At 38.9% G+C, this 22,073-nt stretch overlaps 1 protein-coding gene across 4 annotated transcripts in view; it reads left to right on the top strand.

Moving 5' to 3' along the window:
• septin9a (septin 9a) overlaps positions 1–22,073 on the top strand; it is an 88,622-nt gene that overhangs the window by 46,806 nt on the left and 19,743 nt on the right. The window contains exon 1 of one of the 4 annotated variants that reach the window (XM_084124823.1): positions 11,875–11,924. The exons of the other annotated variants lie outside the window; for them this stretch is intronic. The gene's annotated coding sequence lies outside the window, so the exon portion shown is untranslated. Of the gene's footprint in view, positions 1–11,874; positions 11,925–22,073 lie in introns of those variants that run through there. 4 annotated transcript variants of the gene reach the window in all.

The following is a 22,073-nucleotide window of genomic DNA, read 5'->3' as shown; positions in this document are numbered from 1 at the left end:
CTAAAACCGATTGTCCCTTGCCAAACTCACACCATGAAGGTCTGGATTCTCAGAGCAATGTTTTGATAGCATCACAGCGTTTATATGTTTTGGGAGAATCAACCTTCCAATGTTTTACTTTTAATTGTCTCTGCAAATTAAACTTGGATAGCAAGTATTTTAACTTCGAAAAATTACATACATCACCTTTATTGTCTGAAAAATTGTTTATTGCAGACCATCGTCCACTACTTCACCTTTATGTGCACTAGATGACCATGCATCTTTTCTAGAGGGCTTAAAGGAGTGAGTTCCTGAGAGGAGTGGAATGCAAGGAGCGCTCTTAATTTCACTGTGTTTGGCACACACTTTCTCCTCAGAGAGCCCTGCGAATGTCAGCAATGGGATGATCTAGAAGTTTCCAGCTTTTTTGTTTTCTTTTTTTCTTGTGTGAGAAGTTACCGAGGAGACCGAGAAACAAAAGAGAGCGAGAGAGGGTGATCTGGAGGTTAGCACTACTCATTGATGCAGCAGTTAATGTCACAGTTTGCCAAGCAATCACAGTACCTGACCAAATCTGTGCCTTCAGGCCTCTGTGTGTCACATTTTCAGCTTCTTCCCTTCAGCTGTCTGGTCGGAGGCAAGCAGACTGAAAATGAAAAGTATATGTTCGGATTCTTGAAACGTTTGTATTGATCTCATTTGAGGCTTCACCACATCAGCAAATTTTTCCTTTAGTGATTCACACACACACACACACACACACACACACACACACACACACACACACACACACACACACACACACACACACACACACACACACACACACACACACACACACACACACACACACACACAACACAGAGTTTTGGATGGCTGAATTGGCTTTGGTTGGTAGTTATTACTCAGTCCAGAACTATTCCTGTGAATAGTCCCCTCCCTCGATCATATTTTGTTTGTCTCTGAAAAGGTGCTGGCAATATTTTCCAGCTACATAAGTATCAATTTCATTTAGACCAACTTTAGGCTCAGACTGTATTCAGAATATAAAGAATAAGTGAAGGAAAAAGTGGATATCAAGAACTACATGCCTGTGAGAGTAAGAGAAATACAGGATGTGGTTTTGATGGCTATTGTGCTTGGTTAAATTTCCTCAGAAGTCGTTTCAGGTTGAATTCCTATTAGAGTTGCAAGCTACCCTATCAAAGGACTTGCTCTTTTTCTCTTACTCTGCAGCTGCTTTAAGTGCCAGTAGGAGTCACTGTTCTACACGAGTCTTACCTTTTTCCATCAGGTGAAGATATTAGGCCACATTTCCGTCATGGCAGTTCAACAAACCTGTTTTTGAGATCAGATCTCTGTAATATATGATTCACCGTGGACGTGGTATTTATCCACACTGAACTACTTAAATGCAGCTTTTTCTTTTGTAGACATCCATGACAATATTACTGTGTGATGCTGTGCTATCATGTGGCCTCATTTTTGTTGTGGAGTTGGATATTGATAAGACCTGGAATTTTACTGCCAACACAGCCAATAAAGCAACATTTGGCCAAATGTGGTTTCAGGAGCTCTTTTGTTGAGAGAGTGGGCAGATGTCTTGTTCAATGTGATTCCTTCACTCTGTACTCACAAATAGGTTCAGGTCTGGTGTCTCTAGCAGTGGTTGTGCCCCCATCAACTAAGGATGAGGATTAAAAAAAAAAAGGTTTTACTCAGTTTCTATTTCACAAATTATTTTAGAGCTTGGCAAGTTGGCATAATAAGAAAAAATATTTTCATTATAAAAATGCTCATGCCCATTTTAATAATTAACATAAATTTTCAGATCTAGAAATCACACTTTTAAAAATGAGGCCACCTCATATATCTAGTTTTTTCAAGGCTGTTGGAACTGTTGGAAAAAATACAGTTGAGGGGATGAATTCACAAAAGAAATATCGATTTTAATGCTTGTTTTGTCTAATTTTAAGTCATCTTGTGGGCTCTTTGGAAATTTTCTGAGGCCCCTAGTGGGCCTTGTTCCCCCTGGTTGAGAACCACTGATATAGAGATACATATTATGCATTTAAAGGGTAGATGAGCAAGTTGGATAGTTCTTGTTGACGGGTTATCTGTGAGATCAAGATGAAAACATGCAGTTTGCTCATGTTTAATTAAATCCCCTGCACATTTAGTGTTAATTTATGGAATATTCAGCTGAACTCAATTATACATTAATACTGATGTACTGTTTGGATACTTATGGGAGACTGAAAATGTTTGCAGCGCTTAGTTTCAGGTTGGTTTAAGAAAAATAATAGGTGCATTGCAGAGGGAGTAGCCTGTGATCTGTGAGGTCTGTGGTCTTTTAAATCACAAAAATCATAGAGAAACCTCTGTGGTAGACTTATTGTGGTAGAAATTTAAATTTTGAAATAACCCTTTAACCCCCCCCACATGTGCTCCCCTCAGGACCACGTCACACACACACCGCCCTGTGAGACGCCTGCATGCTTCATTTGAAATGGACTTTACTGTGGTGGCTTTGAAATGCTAATAGCAAGAGTTTATTTCTCTTTGGTCGCCTCCCCCTCGATTCACACAAACAGTAGGAGTTTACATAGTTTTGGATACATGCTGAATCTCTGCGTATGTGTGTGTGGATGTTTTCTCTTCGGTCAGCGGTTCTATATTAACTCTTTGATTTGAAGCTTCACTTTATTTCTCTTTTCCCACAGAAAGAGTTGATCCTGAGGTTTGTTTGTCAGTAGTTTTTGGCTTGGCCGATCAGTGGTTTTCAACTGGGGTTTTTTCAGCAACAATTAAGAAATGATCCAACACGCTTACTAATCATAAAGTTTTTTTCTTTTTTCTTTTTTCCATAAAGCCAACAGAACCTACCAATGGCCTAGAATAGATCTCTGATCCGAGGGAGACATTTAGAAATGGAAAGCGGTCTAGATGCAGCAGTTTTCCTACTAAGCCATCTTCCAACAAGGGTTCACATGTCTCCTCCTCAGGCTCTCTGTGCTGGAGAGAACAAAAGAGCTGCTGTGTGGTGCGGAAGTGAGTGGTGGTTTCTCGTCTGCATGAAGCATGCAGCAATTCTGGACGCATGGTGACAAACAGGCCTTTGACTGCATCTAACTCTGTTTTCTCTAACAGCCTCCTCACCATGACTCTACATTCCCAACAGCTCTGGAAAAAAGGGCGGCAGCTGCCCACTGAGGTTTACTGCTCTATCAGCTGTTTCCCATGTAAAAGGTTAAAATAAATTATGTTATAAATTCGGTTTGGAGGTTTTTTTTCTTTTTTTTTCTTGCTCTGATATTGTAGTTTAGCATGTTGGTATGTGACTCTCAGATTGTATGTCAGACCCTTGTTGGAAGATGACTTAGTTGGAAAACTGCTGCATCTACCGCTTTTTCTAAACGTCTCCCTCGGATCAGAGATCTATTCTAGTCAAGTCAAGTCATCTTTATTTATATAGCGCTTTTTACAATATAGATTGTATCAAAGCAGCTTCACAATGATAACATGAAAATAATACAACAAAGTGTGTTTCTAGAAGAAAATTGCATCATTGTCCACCTTAAGTAAGGCAGATCAATAACATTGTTGAATATTAAATGTCCCCAACAAAGCAAGCCAAAAGCCAAGGCAACAGTGGCAAGGAACCAAAACTCCATCAGGTGACAGAATGGAGAAAAAAACCTTGGGAGAAACCAGGCTCAGTCAAGGGGCCAGTTCTCCTCTGGCCAACGAGCGAACAGTGTATGATTATGATTCAGGCAGCATTACAGGTCAGAAGTCAGATTGGATCAGAACATTCAGAATATTTATCCAGTTCCATCTGGTTGAAGATCGGAGTCATCACGCCGGTATGGAGACGGGTTTGTTTAGGATCAGTGCCGATGGCTGTCGTGTCGATGAGGCCTTCACAGGGCTGATGAGGCTGGCACTTCAGGGATGCATTGTGGATGGGTCCAGGCGCAGGTCCACCATCTGATCTGGATACGGCCCGGATCCGGCTGACTTCAGTAAACCTCGGAATAAACAGAAAGACTAACATTAGCATAGATGCCATTTTTCTTATGATGTAATGAGTACATCGGGTGTTATAGGAAGTGTCCCTGGTTCCGGCTGACCTAATCTATGCAGCCTTATAATCATTTAACTGATTTGAATACTAGGAATGTATAATGTTCTATGTGTAAGCCCGGTTAAAGAGATGTGTTTTTAGTCTAGATTTAAACTGACAGAGTGTGTCTGCTTCCCGGAGAAAGTTTAGGTGCTAATAGGAAAAGGATCTACCGCCTGCAGTTTATTTTGATATTCTAGGTATTATCAACTGGCCAGAATTTTGAGATCGCAATAGACGTGAAGGACTATAATGCGTTAAGAGCTCGCTCAAGTACTGGGGAGCTAAACCATTTAGTGCTTCTAAGTAGTCCGCAATATTTAAAAATTGATACGATGTTTAATAGGGAGCCAATGCATTGTTGACAGAACGGGGCTAATATGGTCATACTTTCTGGTTCTAGTGAGAACTCTAGCCGCTGCGTTTTGTACCAACTGGACTTTGTTTATTATGCGTGCAGGGCAACCACCCAGTAGAGCATTACAATAATCTAGCCTTGAGGTCATGAACGTATGAACTAATTGTTCCGCATTTTTCATTGAAAGCATATGTCGTAATTTAGATCAGTTTTTAAGATGGAAGAAACGTGGCTTTCAAATGAAAGATTGGTATCAAAGAGCACACCCAGGTTCCTAACTGACGACAAAGACTTGACAGAGCAGCCATCAATTGTTAGACCCAAAAATTAGAAACTCTGTTTTTTCCCAATTAAGTAGTAGGAAATCACTAGTCATCCAAATTATTGTATCAGCTATGCATTCCGTTAATTTTGTGAATTGGTGCGTTTCGGGGCGTGAAGAAATACAGAGCTGAGTATCATCAGCATAACAGTGAAAACTAATCCCATGCTTCCTTATGATATCTCCTAAGGGTAGCATGTACAGGGTGAACAGCAGTGGTCCTAGTACTGAGCCTTGTGGTACTCCATACTGAACTTTTGATCGATATGACATCTCTTCATTTACTGCTACAAACTGATAACAGTCAGATAAGTAATATTTGAAGCATGCTAGTGCAATTCCATTAATGCCAACATAATTTTCGAGTCTATTCAAAAGAATGTTGTGGTCGATAGTGTCAAATGCAGCACTAAGATCGAGTAACACTAATAGAGAGATACAACCATGATCGGATGATAAGAGCAAATCATTTGTGACTCTAATGAGAACAGTCTCGGTACGGTCTAAATCCTGACTGAAAATCTTTGCAGATACCATTTCTTTCTAGAAAGGAACATAGTTGTGAGGATACTGCCTTTTCTATTAGTTTTAACAGAAAAGGTAGATTCGAGATCGGCCTGTAATTGACTAATTCTCTAGGATCAAGTTGCGTTTTTTTAATAAGAGGTTTAATAATAGGCAACTTAAAAGTTTTCGGTACATATCCTAGTGACAAAGATGAATTAATGATATTAAGAAGAGGATCTATGACCTCTGGAAGCATCTCTTAGTTTCAATAGCTTAGTCAGTATAGGTCTAACATACATGTTGTTGATTTAGATGATTTAACAAGTTTAGACAGTTCTTCCTCTCCTATAGCAATGAATGAATGAAATTTTTCCTTAGGGAGACTACAATGCACTGCCTGATGCGATACTGTAGTAGACGGTTGTATAGTTATAATTTTCTCTCTAATATTATCAATCTTATAAGTAAAGAAGTTCATAAAGTCATTACTGCTGTGCTGCTTGGAAGCATCTGGTGTTGAAGCTTTATTTTTCGTTAATTTAGCCACTGTTTCGAATAAATACCTAGGGTTGTGTTTGTTTTCTTCTAAAAGTGTTGAAAAATAAGCAGATCTAGCAGTTTTTAAGGCCTTTCTGTACGCAATCGTGGTCTCTCTCCACGAAATGCGGAAAACTTCTAATTTTGTTTTCTTCTAGCAACGCTTCTGTCAAACACGGCACATATAGGTTATGGTCTGTAATCATGTCATTAACAATAAGTGCTTTTGAAGAAAGGGATCGAATATTTAGCAACCCAAGCTTTATCATTCATCTGAATTATATTTGTTTTTTATTTGTTGAACATCAATAAAAATTTTACCCTTAAATGGGTTTGGGAGTTTTTTGTATTTGCTAGTTCGGGGAACAGACACAGTCTCTATGTGATGATATCTAGGTGAAAGAGTATCTATGTGATGGGATTTATCTGACCTCAGTGACGTGAGACAGCTAGCAGATGGTCGGTTTAGCCAGTCTGTCTGCTTCCTGACCTGAGCCCCAGTTCATGTTTGACCTCTAAGACTATGTGCCATATTACTAGAGAGAAGAGCGGCACCATCCCAGGAGGGATGAACACCATATCTTTTCAACAGGTCAGGTCTGCCCCAAAAACTTTTCCAATTGTCTATGAACCCTATATTATTTTGCGTACACCACTTAGACAGCCAGCCATTGGGTGAGGACAGTCTACTAAGTATCTCATCACTCCTGCGAACAGGAAGGGGGCGAGAACAAATTACAGTGCCTGACATCGTACTTGCAAGTTCACACACCTCTTTAATGTTAATTTTAGTGATCTCCGACTGGTGAAGTCGAACATCATTAGTGCCGATGTGAATAATAATCTAAGAGAATTTATGATTAACATTAGCCATCACTTTTAAATTTGCTTTGATGTCAGGCGCTCTGGCTCCCGGCAAACATGTGACTATGGTGGCTGGTGTCTCTTTTTTCACGTTCTGTGTAATAGAATCACCAATAAATAGGGCACATTCAACAGGATTCTCAGTGGGTGTTTCACTGAGTGGCGGTGATTTAAAGCGGTTTACCGCTATATCGTGGGAATTTCTTGCTTTTCAACCGCGGTAAGAAAAAATCCATACCGTCCCAGCCCTATTCAGCGATATAAACAACAAGAAATGATAGTAAATAGAGATTCAAAACGGAAAGCTATGCGAAGCTGCTTACAGACGCAAACCACATGGCAGCAAGACCGCAAGGCAGCTGGTAGGTTCTGTTAGCTGTATGGAGAAAAAAATACAATACATTTTCAATAAACATTTATGAAGCTTATCACAATGATTCAGACAGAGTTAGTCTCTTTAATAACTTTTTTCAGCTTTGTTTTGGACATTTTATCTTGTGTTGCTAGGGATATAAAATTTGAAGTATGTTTCTTTTTTATTGTTTTTGAAAAATGTAAACCTTGACTGTGATCTGGGCAGTCTTTTTTTTTTTTTTTTTTTACATATTTAATAAACATATATTTTTTTATATATTAATATATTTCGCTACACAATTTCTTTGAAGTCCCCCTGTAGTCAATAAAATGTTTTTTCCTTGGAAAAAAAAATTCTTCATGCCTTAAAGGGGTCCTATTATGTTTTTGTTTTTTTTACTTTTTCGACTTTAGTTATTCTGTAATGTTGCTGTTTGAGCATAAAAAAGATCTGTAAGGTTACAAAGCTCAAGTTCACTCCAAAGGGAGATATTTTATTTAACAGAATCCACTTTTCAAGAACTACAACGAACAGCTTGTTTGAACTACAACGCACTTTTTCCGGATCTTATGAAGTCATAATGTTCCTTATTTAAATAACCCCCGCCCACGGAATACACGCTAGAGAAAATGAAGAGTGTTGTCGCAGTTTTTTTCCATCCCAGAAAAAGTTTGTCCTATACGGCTGATGAACTTGGAGAGGTTGAAATTTATTTTTAACACTGTTCCTGAAGATTATAACCTCAACGTTTGTCTGTGTGTCTCTTTTGTGATCGATTACTGTTTGTATTACCATAGTTTTCTGACAAATATGATTAAATGGTGAATCCGTATCTATGAGAAAATTACAACAACAAAAAAACCATACCACTCTGAAACGTAAAAAGCATTTTACAACAAATAATTGTAATATTTATGCAATTATAATCAATTTGACAAATACTGTGACCACTTTAAATATAATCAGAATTAGGCAATCATTTAAAATAATTTAACCAATTTCACCTGATGGATTCTAATTTTGACAAAACATCAGTTAGGCCTACATATGACATGACCAGTGGCAGAACGGGAGTGTGTGAAGAAAAACTTTTATCAAAGGCATCAAATAAACTCATAGGCTCAGTATGAAGTCTACAGAGTCTCTGTCGTCTCACTGTCATTATCTCTGGCTGTTGGCCCTGACTCTGCGGGGCCGTGGTGTGAAGGGGGCCTGCCACAACTGTGAGTGTGTGATTTGTGCAGCTCTTATCCTTTTACAAACCCCAGGCTTCCTCTTTCTCCACTTGGCCTTGTGGTTTTGACTGGGGATAAGCAAGTACAGCTGTCTCCCCTGCTCTTGTGTCAGGGTCAGAGACCCTCTGTGCCAGCTGTACCCCTCACCCTAATCCTCTCCACACCAAGGGCCAGATGGACAAGCTGGCACTGCTTGTGACAACAGCTTGTGGGCATATCATGTCTCTTGGCATCCAAGAGATATCTGAATAATGATACCTGTTCCTCTCTGTCTATCTGCATGTTCTTCAGGGGATAAACCCAATCCCAGCAGTGTGGGCCAAGCTGTTGATCAGACAAATTAGTGCTGGATCAGAGGATGGGGGTCATTGTGCAGTCAGAGCGTTGAAGAGACGAGGTTGTAAAGTGATACTCTTGTTGTTTGTTGTGAAGCATGTTGAGTGATCAGTCATCTGATATAGCTGTTTCTGCATACGTCATTATATGGTGGCCTGCTGTGACGTGCTAGACTGCCACTCAGTCTTTTTTCTTCTGTTAGACAAATGCAGACAGACTTGTGAACTAGGGAGGTAATATAACAATTCTGGCAAATACGATGATGATTATTTTACTTTTTTAGATGATAACTGATAAATGTCTGATATTAAAATTCCTTGCCATTGCTATAAATGCTATAACTATTTAGGCATCAAAACTTGTGTTATTATTTTTAACTGAAAAATGTTTCACTAATTGAAATGAAGCTAAAATAAAATATAGCCTAAATATTATTAAAAACTTCCGTTTGGTTCATTGCCTCTTATCTTGGCCAAGGTCTGGCAATTTAGACCAGAATAGCCATCTGACTAAACCACAGTTTTTGTTTTTATGTGCCATTTAGCTCATTTAGCTGGGAAAAAGTGTTACTAAAAGTGTTACTTTCAAACACTGTACAGAAAACAGAAGAAATTGGCAGAAATGCATACGCAGAATACATCTCTGTCAAAAAAAAATAAAAATTGTTTCACAGACAAATCATGGAAGCAAATTGGAAGAAAACACAGTTCAGTTCTTTTGACATCTAGTTTACGTGCTACTGAGTGACAAAACATTAAAAATATTTCAAAGATTTCAGTAACCTGGCAAACCTTGTGGTAAAAATCCATACCTTTCCTATAGTAATGCATATGAACTCCTTTCTCTGCACAGCTCCCAGCAGACCCAGTTATCTAATGCAGAGTGGTTTATGGTTCTCTAAGACTGTTTGACTTTATATAAAGTAATAGCTCGCTCTGTTTACTCTTGTGGTTTAAGTAGGAAGAAATCTAAATTAACCACTGGGATCCTGATGTAAGTAATTGGTGCCAAATCATGATCTAATAATGATCTGATTCCAAAATCTTGTTTGTTTCATACAGACTTTGGTTTTAGTTTCCTTCTGCAACGAAGATGCAAATGAATAACATTTGAGCAGATGGATGTAGTTCATTAAAGCTAGTTAACAATGTTCCAATGAGGCAAACTAGCAGCTCAAGAGTGATCATGTTTTCTGAACTACAAATTAAAACCCCAAAATAGAGAGCTTGAAATTTCCTTATTGACATTTTTGTCACTGGCTAGAATTCAGCTAATTTATAGCCTATTAAAAGTTGCTCCTCTATTTGCTATATAAGGTGTTTTGCTCATAACAAAACATCTGATCCTCTCTTGTATTACACACTCCCACAACCACGTAAGCTGGGCATTACGACCATTGTAAAAGTGAATCCCTGATACAAATGGTTTGCATTAGTCTTACAGAGGAATAAATCATCCCTTCTTTCTCAGCACTGGGGAACAAAGATGGCGCAGCTCCATTGTTTATCTGCTGTAAGACCTCCTAGCAAGGGAACAAATGTCTCTTGCTCTCCCCTCCAACTTATTTCTCTCCTTCTGACATCTGCATTTCCAGAAACTGAATATGGAACACAGTCAGAGAAAGTCAGTAGATGCTGTTCATCTGACAGAAACATTGGAGATGAGTGCATGTTGAGCTTGAATAGTTATCATGTGGTGAGTACATTATGTCAGTAAGATCTCCTGCAGGCTTATGTTGGAGGAGAGGAACAGTTCTTGCAGGGTTCGTACGAAAAGCATTGTGGGAAAACTTTGGCATCTTTTAACATGAAAACAGAGTAGGTTTCTTTATATTTTGGGGGAAATGTTCAACCAATTAAGCAAATGTCTGCACTGTTCTGACCACAGGTTTGAGTGGATTACACAGAGTTTGCTACTTTCACAAGCATTTCAGCAAAAGCAGAAAGCCGGCCTCCTGGAAAAGTGCAGAGATGCAAAGTGTGAAGGATTTGTCCTCAGAGAACAGGAACGCTGGCTCTTAGAATTGTTGTAAACCCAGCCAAACATCGGAAGGGTTTATTTTTGCTCCGTGTTAATAAAAGCTGATGTTGAAACTCGAGCCCCCCCTCTGGCGTGTGAAAGAAGGGAAGTGGCTTATTGTCAAGGGCCACGGCCTGCAATTTATGACGCCCTACATCAGGAGTTGCCATGAGTGCTGCCTGTTCAGTTTCATGGTACATGTTTGGAGTGACCGCAATTATCTGGCACGTCTAATTCAATAATGTAAACAATATTATTAGTCTTACTCATTTCCCTTGAAAATACAACTCTTATTTGCAGCAGAGACTAGACTTGAAGCACATGCACAGCAGTATTTCAGACATATAGATGAATGAAAAGCGGACAGATGGACTTATTGATTAAGGATTGTAATTTAATCCTCCCTGTACTGATGTTTTCTGTGTTGAAGTTAAGGTGCAGTTTTTCAGCTAAACTCTCTGTGAGAAATGATGTGAGATCTGCTTTTGATTTAGGGACACTGATCGTACTTTGCGATTGAAAGCATGTGTTTTTTTCTCTCTTTTCTTTTTGGTTTGGATTGAGTCTAAACTGAAAAATAAACCGTGGGGGCCAGAAGTCTTCTGAGACCACTATAGTGAAAATGCTTTTATTGTGCATTTATTTATTTTATTGTACTATTTATTTATGACAAATTATATTATTGGGATTGGGATTTTGTGCTTAATTGGAAGCAAGAAATTTGATTAGTGGTCTCAAATAGGGCAACCACTGACATTAAAGTTTTAGCATTTATTTAATTAGTAATCACATATATAATTCTTTTTATTTTTTAATAAACAAATACACAGATTTTTTTTCAGGATCAGAGTAGTTTCTTTTAAATCAGGGTGTCATTAATGCAACATAACACATTCTCCCTAAATAGAGATCTCACAAATTCCTCGAGTTGGAAGAACAAAAGTTGGGCTCAGGTAATTCAGAGCTCATAAATCATTGGTGCTGGACAGTCCAAACTCTGAGCTTGCTCTGTTTTCTCTCAATTCAGGACTGAAGAGGGATAGCCAGCCAGTCAGCCGCTAAGCTTTGTGCGTGTGTGCTTTGTCAGGCAGATAGACCTCCTGCTTTCTTTCTCTCTCTCTTTTTCCTCTGGCCATCTCTTTTCACTGTTTTCTCTGGAGTTGGAGAGGGGTGTGGTGAGTTAGTGTCACATGACACTATTTGGGTGGAGTCAGAGAGAAGCCCAGAGACTCCAGCTGAGGCTCACACTGGAGGTTTGAGCCTGAGCAGGGACGAGCAGGAGGGTAGGTCAACACACTTCCACTCTTTCTTCCTCTCTTTTTCCTTTTCCTTCACTCAATCTTTCCCATTCTGGTTGTCTATTGCTGCCTGCTGGCAATTTGCTTCTTTACAAGCGTTAACTAACAATGTAGGAATGTTTAGTTCAGAGCCAATTGGACTTTAGTGTGTGCATGTAGGTGAGTCTGTAAATACATGTCTGTAAGTATGATTTTTCCATGTTCACAGCAGAGACTCGGCCTGTTTTCCATGTTAGAGCTTCACGGATGTTTAAACTGGAAAGTTCTGAGCGGGGAAGATTTATTAGGTCTGTTAAAGCATCTGTAAGTTTGCATAGGGGGCGTGTTTGCCTGTTCCGCTCTCCCTTTTCATCATTTACTCCCTGTCTGCGCCTTCTCTCTTGGCCTTGTAATTAAAAGTGTGCAGGTTACAGGGTTGCATGAGACCAAGACACTCTAGTCCTGTGTAATTTCACCTCATCAAAGCCTCCTTTTCAAACTTTTCCTATAGTTTTTCTATTTAGGAATTTATGGAATTTATAAAGGAATTTATTTGCATTGTATGTTTATGATTGATTGTATTTTGGTATCACAGTAGTCATTCATTTATGCAGATTTAAATGTTAAAAAATGCTGTAGTAAAACGGTATATATTCTTTTTTTATATAAATACTAGTTAAACTTACAAAAGCATTGCAAAAAAATATCACAATGCAAAAGAAGTATGAGAAAAATATACCTAATTTTCTTTAATAAAAAAAGTGGATATTGTATTTACATATTTTTAATTGTATTGTATTTACTCTTAAGCAATGATCTGACCCTTGTTTAATTTTTTTATTGCTATTGAACTTACAACAGTGACTTTCTCAACGTGTCATTTATGTGTCTGCCCACATCCTGCAGGGGACCAGGAAGAAAGCCACACAACTTTCTTCCTCTCTATCCTGGTCATGTCCGTGTCATTATCCATTTGTTCATAATATATGAGAAAAAAAACATGTTTTTCTCATCCGTTTCCTTCAGTCCATTTCGGTTGCCACCCACTATCACAGACTTGTCACCGTTCTTTGAGGTGTTAAAAACATGAGAAGAGCTATCTGTAGTAACAGCAAAGTCAACGTTTGATCCTGTTGTCAACAGGTTTGACATCCTGCCATCCAGCGTAGAAATGAAGTCACCAAAACTAAAACTAAATAGTTTAGGCCAAGTATCATTAGCACAGTCTGTATGTCTCAGGTGGTCTTTTATAGCATGTCAAAAGGCTATTAGATCTGTTGAAAGCCAGAGATTTTCACTGCTAACAAAGTGAAACCACTTTTTCTATCTTTCCTACACCACGTTTTGTTCCTAAGTTTTGATGAGTCATTTCAAACTCCTCGCTGGCCTTTCTCTATTTATACAGTCAGCATACTCTCCCAAACCCAGGGCAGCAGGCCTCTGAGGGTTTCAGCCCACTTTCACTGAAAACACAGAACCTTTAGAAGGATTCTTGTGGGATGGAAATGTTTTCCATAATTGGGTTTGTTGGGAATATTCATGGTGTGAATGTTTCTACTTTCCTGTATATGTCTACTAGCACTGAACTCTTTGGTCTTTGGCAGTAATGGAGCATGGTTAGACCTGGACCTCTGATTCGTCCTTTCTGTGGTGAGGGTGAGCAGCGGCTTTATAGTGTCATAAACACCTGGCGGGCACATGAGGTTAACACTTTTATGCTTTCATATTTGAGGCACTGCTAGTGTCTGTCATCACGCATGTATAACCAGTATTGATTTGCAATGCAAAGTATTGTGGAGCGTCTGGGTTTAACAGATGGTATGGAATTCATGCCTGTGACTTTCATAAACTGTAATTAATTGTCTTTTTAAGACTCTTTGAATAATTATTATTGTTCATGTGAACAACTGAATCCTGTTTACCACCATTATGAGTGTGAATTATTCAAAGAGCTTTCAGGACTAACTTTAAATATCACCTCAGGCTATTTATGTAAACATAGTAAACATAAATTTTTCATAGCTTGCCTTTCCAGTCTGTTCATGTTCATGTTCGGTCTGTTCATGATCACATTTCAAGGATCAACAACTCAAATCAAGATGGTTTCTAAGCATATTTGGACAATAATACGACTCATTTAAGCGCTCAACTATGTGAGTGTGTTCATTTATCTCAATACAGATAGTGTACAGGAATCTCCATTGAGCCTGGTTCTGAAGAACTGATACTGAATGTAAAAGGCCTCTTTGATACTAGAATTTATGTTCGCCTGAGAGATGAAGCATGCTGAGGAAAAGCGCCCACAATCACTTGCTTTCTATCTCTCATCTGATCTCTCATGTGATTTTAACTGCTTTTCCGCATTGTAGAAGTGATGTCACCGTGCAGTATCAGCTTTGCCTCGATTCCCAGATGTTCTGGTTGTCGCTTTCACCTTGAGGTCAGTTCCAGGAATCTTCCAAAGGTCATTCTGGTCATTGATACACTTCAACCTCTCTGGGCTACTGTTGGATCATTTGTTAAGAATGCCAGGGCCATATTTCCAAAGGCTCTGTCGTTCCAGCTATGCAGTACAGATGGCTCATATCTAGTTAGCTAGAAGAATGGGTTGCGAATGGCAACTAAAAGCTTATTGGCAGAACATTTCCTCTTTGCACATTTAATGTTTTGGCAGTCAGGAACATTTGCAGCACATACTATAACAACATTAGGAGTTGGTGAGCTGGTTAGCCAAGTCACATTTTTATTTTCATTTCAGTTTTTTTCAAATGCAAAACTCGATGAGCAGAATGTTTCGCAATGTTTCCTCTTCCATATTGTTTTTCACACCATCCTTATCACTCACTTACACTTCCGCTGTCCTTTGTCAGTTTGGGAGTATGATATCCCTCACTTCCAGACGTTTTTCCATTGTGTGCATGACACCATCTGCTTTTACAACCCCAAGCTTCGGAGGTCACCCTCTCCGGCCCAGCGAAGCGCTGAACGAGCGGTCATCACACCCACACAAATACTATGAGTCTAACACTCTGTGTTTGTGTAGAGTTAACATCAATTTCCCTTCTGCATTGATCCACTCTCTGCAGGAGGCCAGAAGTTTGCTTATTCCCTCTCTCCTTTTGTCTTTCTCCCTCTCTCTTGTGCATCGAGTTGTTGATCTTCCTGGTCTGACCTTGCTAGAGTCGTTCCCTAACTTTCTACATGGCTGGGTCTTGCCTCTGGGTGTCTTTTGTAGTTTGCCGGAGCTTAATCGTAATCTTATATAATTGTATGCATGTTCTCGCATAATGCATGTCCTCAGGCTTATTCTATGCTTAGTAATTTTTGTTTTTTCTGGACTCATTTCTGAGAAAGAAAGTTTGTAGCAAAGTGATGGCTCCCCTGAGTACTGCCTATATTTTCTCAATCTTTGAAACGTTAATGGTACCTTTTGACTGGATTTATCTTGTCTAGAAGACATGATAAATTAATCACATTCCCATTTTTTCTTGGGATCATATGTTGGGGAATGTGTAGAGAAGAGCAGACATATTGAAAGAGTTTGTAACCATTTTTCCAGAGCTCACAGGAAATGTCATATCAGGTGATGTTAAAAAGATATCTTTTAAATGTATGTGCTTGTTATATGTCTGGTCATCTGGGGTTCCTCTCCAGGAATGGAATGATAATGTTCAAGTGGCTGCTTGATTGTTACAGGTACAGTTGAGAATATAATGGCTAGAGATGCACCATATATTTGTACCATAATCATTATCAACTTACAGTATATTGGATGTTGTTTGAATTGATCTGTATGGGCCAATATCGGATGTACACTACCGCTTAATAATTTGGCGTCTGATAGATCTTTTTTTTTATGTTTTTGAAAGAAGTCTCTTGTGCTCACCAAGGTTACATTTGCTCAAAAATATAGAAAAAACAGTAATATTGCTAAATATGACAAATTATAATAACTGTTTCCTATTTTAATATATTTTAAAATGCGATTTATTCCTGTGATCAAAGCTAAGTTTTCAGCATCATTACTCCAGTCTTCAGTGTCACATGATCCTTCAGAAATCATTATGCTGATCTGCTGCTCGATAAGCATGTCTTATTTTTATCAATGTTGAAGACAGTTGTGCTGTTTTTGTGGAAATTTTGATATTGTTTTTCAGGACTATTTGATTCATAGAAAAAACAATATATTTATTTGAAATAAAATAATTTTGTAATGTATTTTACTGTCACTTTTGATTAATTTATTGTGTCCTTAAAGTATTCATTTAAAAAAAAAGTTTATACTTTCCATGTATACCCATACTTTTGTCTTTTTATTATTTAAAATCAACAATAATAATTAAAATCTTTAGAATTTAGGAAAACATAAATATATTACATTTATAATGTAATGTCTACATTCACTTATGACATTTGAAATGTTTAATTTTATTTTTAATTTATTTTGACAAGTAGTATAAATAGTGTAAAATAAATTATCAGCTATTTATGTTTCTGGACATAACATGAAAATAATTATCAGCTCATCAGAATTTTAATATCGATGCACCCCTACTAAACAGTATTAATCTTCTCCATACAGCTATTCTGACTAAATATAATCTGTTTGTCTCGATAGTCAGAGGGCCGCTCAAGATGGCATTTTTGCAATGACACAAACAGGAAGTTGCTAAATTTTTCAATGTGGTCTGACCTGAGCCCTTAGATTGGGATGAGACCGTTTCTTCCTCCTTACACTCTTGCAAATCCTCTGGGTCCACTTTACAAGTGTCACACCTCGGACACATTCTGTGATTTGCAACCTTTACCTCAGGCTGAGAGGAATAAATCAGTCGTTCAGCGTGACTTCCTCTCTTCTTACTCTTTTTACTGCAGAGTCACTGGCATTTATTTACAAAGTTATTGAATGCTTGGAGACTTGGAGACAGCAATAGATGGAAGATGTTTTTTGTCTGTAATTGAAAACAGAGAGTGGACTAATACCGTCCAACTCTTCAGTTTCAGATGGAAAGTTTTGTTTTTGTCCACTGAGACTGTGTAACATCTTCGGGTCTTGTTGGATGGTTTTTAACTAACCACTGTGTTATGCAAAAAGCTCATTTAAAAAATATCAGGTACAATGTAGCTGAATTCTCACTGATGATGGTACTAGCTGCTTGTGTTGTTTATAATGGCAGGAACTGTGATTTGGTTCTCATTACGTCAAAAATGTTTTTCTAATGATGGCTTGGAAACAGATTCGCTATTTGTATAGATCCCATGTTGGTTAAAAACAAGTCTCGGGGTTCCAACATTCCCCGATTCAGGAAACAGCTAATCATCAGCCGCAGGACTGTGTGTTCACCTCTCCTCTCACCCTTATGTTGTTTTTCTCTGCGGGTGTTTCAGTGTTCACTTGGCCCGTCTAACTGTTATCTCCTCAGGCATGGAGTCTGTTAGCGGCAGAGGCTCCCCAAACCTGTCAGTCGACACTCTGTCTGTCACAGCAGTTCACTGAGTGATGACTCACAGGAATTGCATGCATTTTCACTACGGCCTTTGATCTCACTTTAAGGTGCCTTTTTTAATGTCTTCATCCGGAAATGAAAAAAGACCCCATTGCTGTCATGTTGTTCCTAATCCATTACTTTTTTTTCTACTGTACAACACAAAAGAAATAGTTTGTTGCAACCAGGCCCTGAAGGTCAATTTGACTAATAAATTTCTGTCTGGACATAATCTACACAAGCAAGCCGTAATATTACACATTAGCCTTTTATTTAGGTTTTTTTCTGCTCTCTTATAATGTGATTTTAATGTCTTCCAGCTGTTTTGCTTATTTGGCAAGGTTGTAACGGCCGGGCTAATGGTACTGGAGATTTATGGGGTCACTCTGATTGTGCGCAGGCACCTGTGTTCACAGCTCCTTTTACTGGCATATATTTCCATTCTCTATGACAGGCCATGGGGTCAGTTTACTTTTCTGAGCTGCACAATATCACTCAGGAAAGACGTCACACGTGGTCCTGTATGAAGGGAAATCATAGATTCGTAGGTCAGCTTGTTTCTTCTGTTGTGACTCTGCCTGTTGTCAGGGAGTTTAGACGCTTTAAATATGTTTCGCAGTGATGGCTAATGGGTTTATGTTCCATTAGAGGCTGAAGCTGAACCAAGAACCGATGGTACAAAAATGTGTCATAGGCAAACATTTCTACAAAACACAGTTCATAAGAAGTTGTATGTATAGTGTATTGCCAAGAAATCCGCTCTTGATAAGCTCAACAAACTGGCATGACGAGTTCTCTGAAACACAATTCCTTTAAGATTTTAAATTGTTTTTCTTATGTGTATTTAGTGAAGTAAAACCCAATGTTTGTGTTTGATCAGTCTTAGTGCAGTTTGTAGATTCCTTCGTCAATACAGGTGGGCTTTTTAGCGACCTCCAGCTATTGTAAAGTGCTCTCCTTGATTGAGGGTATTAAGATGCCAGACATTACTGTGAGCCAAAGAGGATCTCCTCCATATTCCCCTAAAGGCAGCAAGTGAATGGTCTTTTCTAGAACCGCATAGGGGGACTTCCTATCTACTGACCCCAAACTTTTGAACGGTAGTGTAAAACAAATAAAATTCTTAGCAGTCAGTACTACTCACATTTGATATTTGTAAAAGCAATCATTTTAAATGCCATATAAGCAATATGACATGTAAGGACATGACATTGAATGTTCATGCTTCCTGGTTTGAGGTTTGAGGAGCCGATGTGGAGCAAATTTCTCTGCCACAGAACTGATGAAAATTTTAGAAATTTTACATGGACTAGTCTAACGGCAGAAGGTCTGGACTCCATCGCAGCTTTCATTGGCCAAGGACTTCCCAAGAGGACGTCTGGCCAACACGTAAAGCAACCAATCAGAGTCTCTACAATAACAGACTGGTGTGCATCTAATAAATTATTAATTAGAGAACTTTGTGCAAGTTTACTGCAACAATGGTGAACTGAACTGCACATACTTTTGAAAATCCAGCGTTTCGTTTTCAGGTGGACTGTTAAAGAACGCAACGCACGTCTTCCAGGAATCCTGTACAATTCATCATATGACGACTTTGAAATTCCCAAATTTAGGGCTTGGTATCAAATCAGATGTCCCGATGAGAATCCGATTTACAAGATTTCAATTCAGTTCGATTCCCGATTTTCGACTGATTCAATTAATAAGTTTCACTGGTCTTACCACTCAAAAAAATAAATGAATAAAATAGTTATTGTTTTTGTTCCTTGTATTGTAATAAATAAGGTTATGACACCAAAATTGTAGATACTAGTGAAATTTCACAATTCTCCATTCCATTTTCGACACCACAGAGAAAATATTTCTTTCTTTTGATGTTTGATTAACATTAAAACACAAAGTGACAGCAGCCTAATAAACCTTCTGCTGTCTAAGACAGAATGCACAGATCAAATATACTGATACATATGCATTGTCTTTCTCTACTGTTTACGTTCACTTAAGCTGTAACCGACTAGGATACTAGCCAAGACAGGCATTTTGAGATAATTTTGTGTGAACTTGTCCGTTCAAGCGCTAGAAGATGTGAAAGAAAAGTCATTTTATTGTTTGTACGCTGTCTGAGATGCACAACTTTCTGTGTGTGTGCCTCGGAAGTGTGCACACACAAAACTTCTCACACAGCGTGTGAATGTTTAAATTGGCAAGGCTTAAAAACGTGTGCAAATGATAAACTTTCGAGACTATGCAGCACTGGCCTGATTGGGACAGTTACAGTTCCTTTAACTGTCTGGAACTTCTTTCCCGCTGCATCTGCCATGTTAAGCATGTAATTAATGACAGAGGCTGTGTTCAGAATTGCCCCCTATACCCTTATTCACTATTCCCTACATTAGTCCACTAATATAGTCCTCTTGAAGGAGTGAATGAAAACGAGTGAGCGAATTCGGACACTGAGTGCGCCGGAAGGTCTTTTGCGTAATTTGTGCTTGCTGTTTAATAATTATTTTAAGCTTAGCAAACTTTCAGCTCCAGTAGTAAGATGAAAATATTTATCTTGAACTCTGTCATGGAAACAAGCATGTATAAACCTTAATGAAACAATTTATAAAAATCAGTTAAAAATGAATTTATACCTGTATGATATTACGCTGTAGCCACATTGGACCAGCGGTTTGGAAAATGTATGGATAGATGATTCCTCTGCGGGTACCATATTCTGGTCAGATGCAAGAGTTCATTTGGCACGACCCTTACAGCACATTATGGGTATTCTCTAGTCGTTTTTGAGGTGCATTATGGGATTGAATGAGCGCACTCGACAATGTCCACTGTGGTTTCAGACACCACTACAAATGGCTGTCCCATCAAATAGTGCTGTATTTAAGGGTTTATGGTGTGATTTTGGACACAGCCAGGGTCCCCGCTGTAACATCGTACAAGGTAAATAAGAGGATGACATCTAGTGGAGAAGACTAGTAATAAGATTAACGTCAATCCGACATTATGTTCAATGTTTGTGGACAGAAAAGAAAAAAGATCGATTCGTGGCTTTTGAGAATTGATATTGAATCGACAACATTTTAATTGAAAAATAAATTTTTTGCCCAGCCCTACCTGAAGTGTTTCCCATTTTGTGTGGCTTTATGTATCAGACGTTCAGCCAACAATCACTACACATGGACAACTTTAGAGAGGCATCTGCCATAATGGTTGATTTTTTTTAAGGCCTGTTGTAATGTATATTATAATTTCCTTTGAATCAGGAGTAGGCCTAATAGAAATACTGTTCTGCTAACTGTTTGTCTTCTGTTCCCTTTGAGTAAGTTTTTAAATACAGTGGCCTTGTCTTAAGTCAGCATGGGCCATTTTGATGCTCCTTTGTATCACTTTAACCTCTGTTGACATTATGGCAAAATAGGAGCTTGAGATGACTCTTTCCCTCTCTGCATTCATCTATGTGTATTTAAAGGGACACTCCACCCATTTGCATTAAGCTTTGCATTGTTAGAAACCCAGTCATACTATTGAATGGTCGTGCAACACTCTCTCATTTTCCCCTGAGACAGGAGAAATCCGTTATTTACCTCTTACACTTCCTCCTACAATGACGCAAAAATTGTCATTTTGCGTCATTGTAGGAGGAAGTGTAAGAGGGGGAGATTTCTGTTGAGACTACAAGCACTAGTTCCTCATCTCTCCAATCTTTCCCAGGGGCGGGACCCGCTCACGCTACAGACCTATTACAGATCAGTGGGTGGAACTTTACTCTCTGAAACTGAAAGCAATATCCTCCATCTTGTTTGAAGCTAAGCTAACAGGCGCTGTGGAGACAGATGTAAAGTTATGACAATAGCGGAGGAGAGTGCTCAATATGATATAGAAGAAGAGGATTTCGGAAGTCTGATGCTTGAATCAGGTGTTTGTGGCTACCTTTACAAGCCGCATTATAGCGAAGAGCAGCCGAGGCAGAAGACCTGCCTGCCGCGGACGAGGAGCCCGGACTGGCTCGAGTTAGGGCGGACTGGTGGCGCCGGTGATCTCACTATGCAACTACGAACACAGAGATAGAGTCCGTCTGCGGCAAAGAATTTCAACGATGACAATTTCTCCTGGACGAAATCTCTGAATCAGACGAGGACACGGACGTTTGTGTTGTGAACTATCCTAGTTTCGCACCGCATATGTTCTGACTGAACATCCCGGTACCATGCAATAATTCACCTTTTCGAAAGAAATACAAACGAGGAGTAATGCACTAATGAGTTCGCCAACTAACTAGACATTTTGTGTGAAATGAATTTCAAGCTCTGGTGGTAGCTAGCCTTGTAGACGGAAGAGTGATTTCTCTTATAGGCAGATATGCGCTGTTCTGGATTAGTGGGAGTGGCTTGCGGAGCTGTGCAATGTGGTGCATTGTGGGAGTTGTTGTCTTTCATACAAATGCGTCCTGAAGTTATTTTTTGTCTTTCCTCGGTCACGAAGGCACCAAATTCAAAATTTATTTTACATTTCGACTACATATATGACCCACTTTAAATAAAAAACAATGTTCAAATGGGTGGAATGCCCCTTTAACCATGAGGAGGATGTTGGGGCGGATACCAAGCAGTGGAATGTGAAGGTGATTCTTGCCTTGACCTGGCTAAATGGAAAGAAGGAGGGG

This window comes from Abramis brama (genome assembly GCF_963993115.1).
Source record: "Abramis brama genome assembly, chromosome: 1".
In the NCBI taxonomy this organism is placed as follows: Eukaryota; Metazoa; Chordata; class Actinopteri; order Cypriniformes; family Leuciscidae; genus Abramis; species Abramis brama.
Note: the sequence above shows the minus strand (reverse complement) of the source record. Positions and strands in the feature narration are given on the sequence as shown.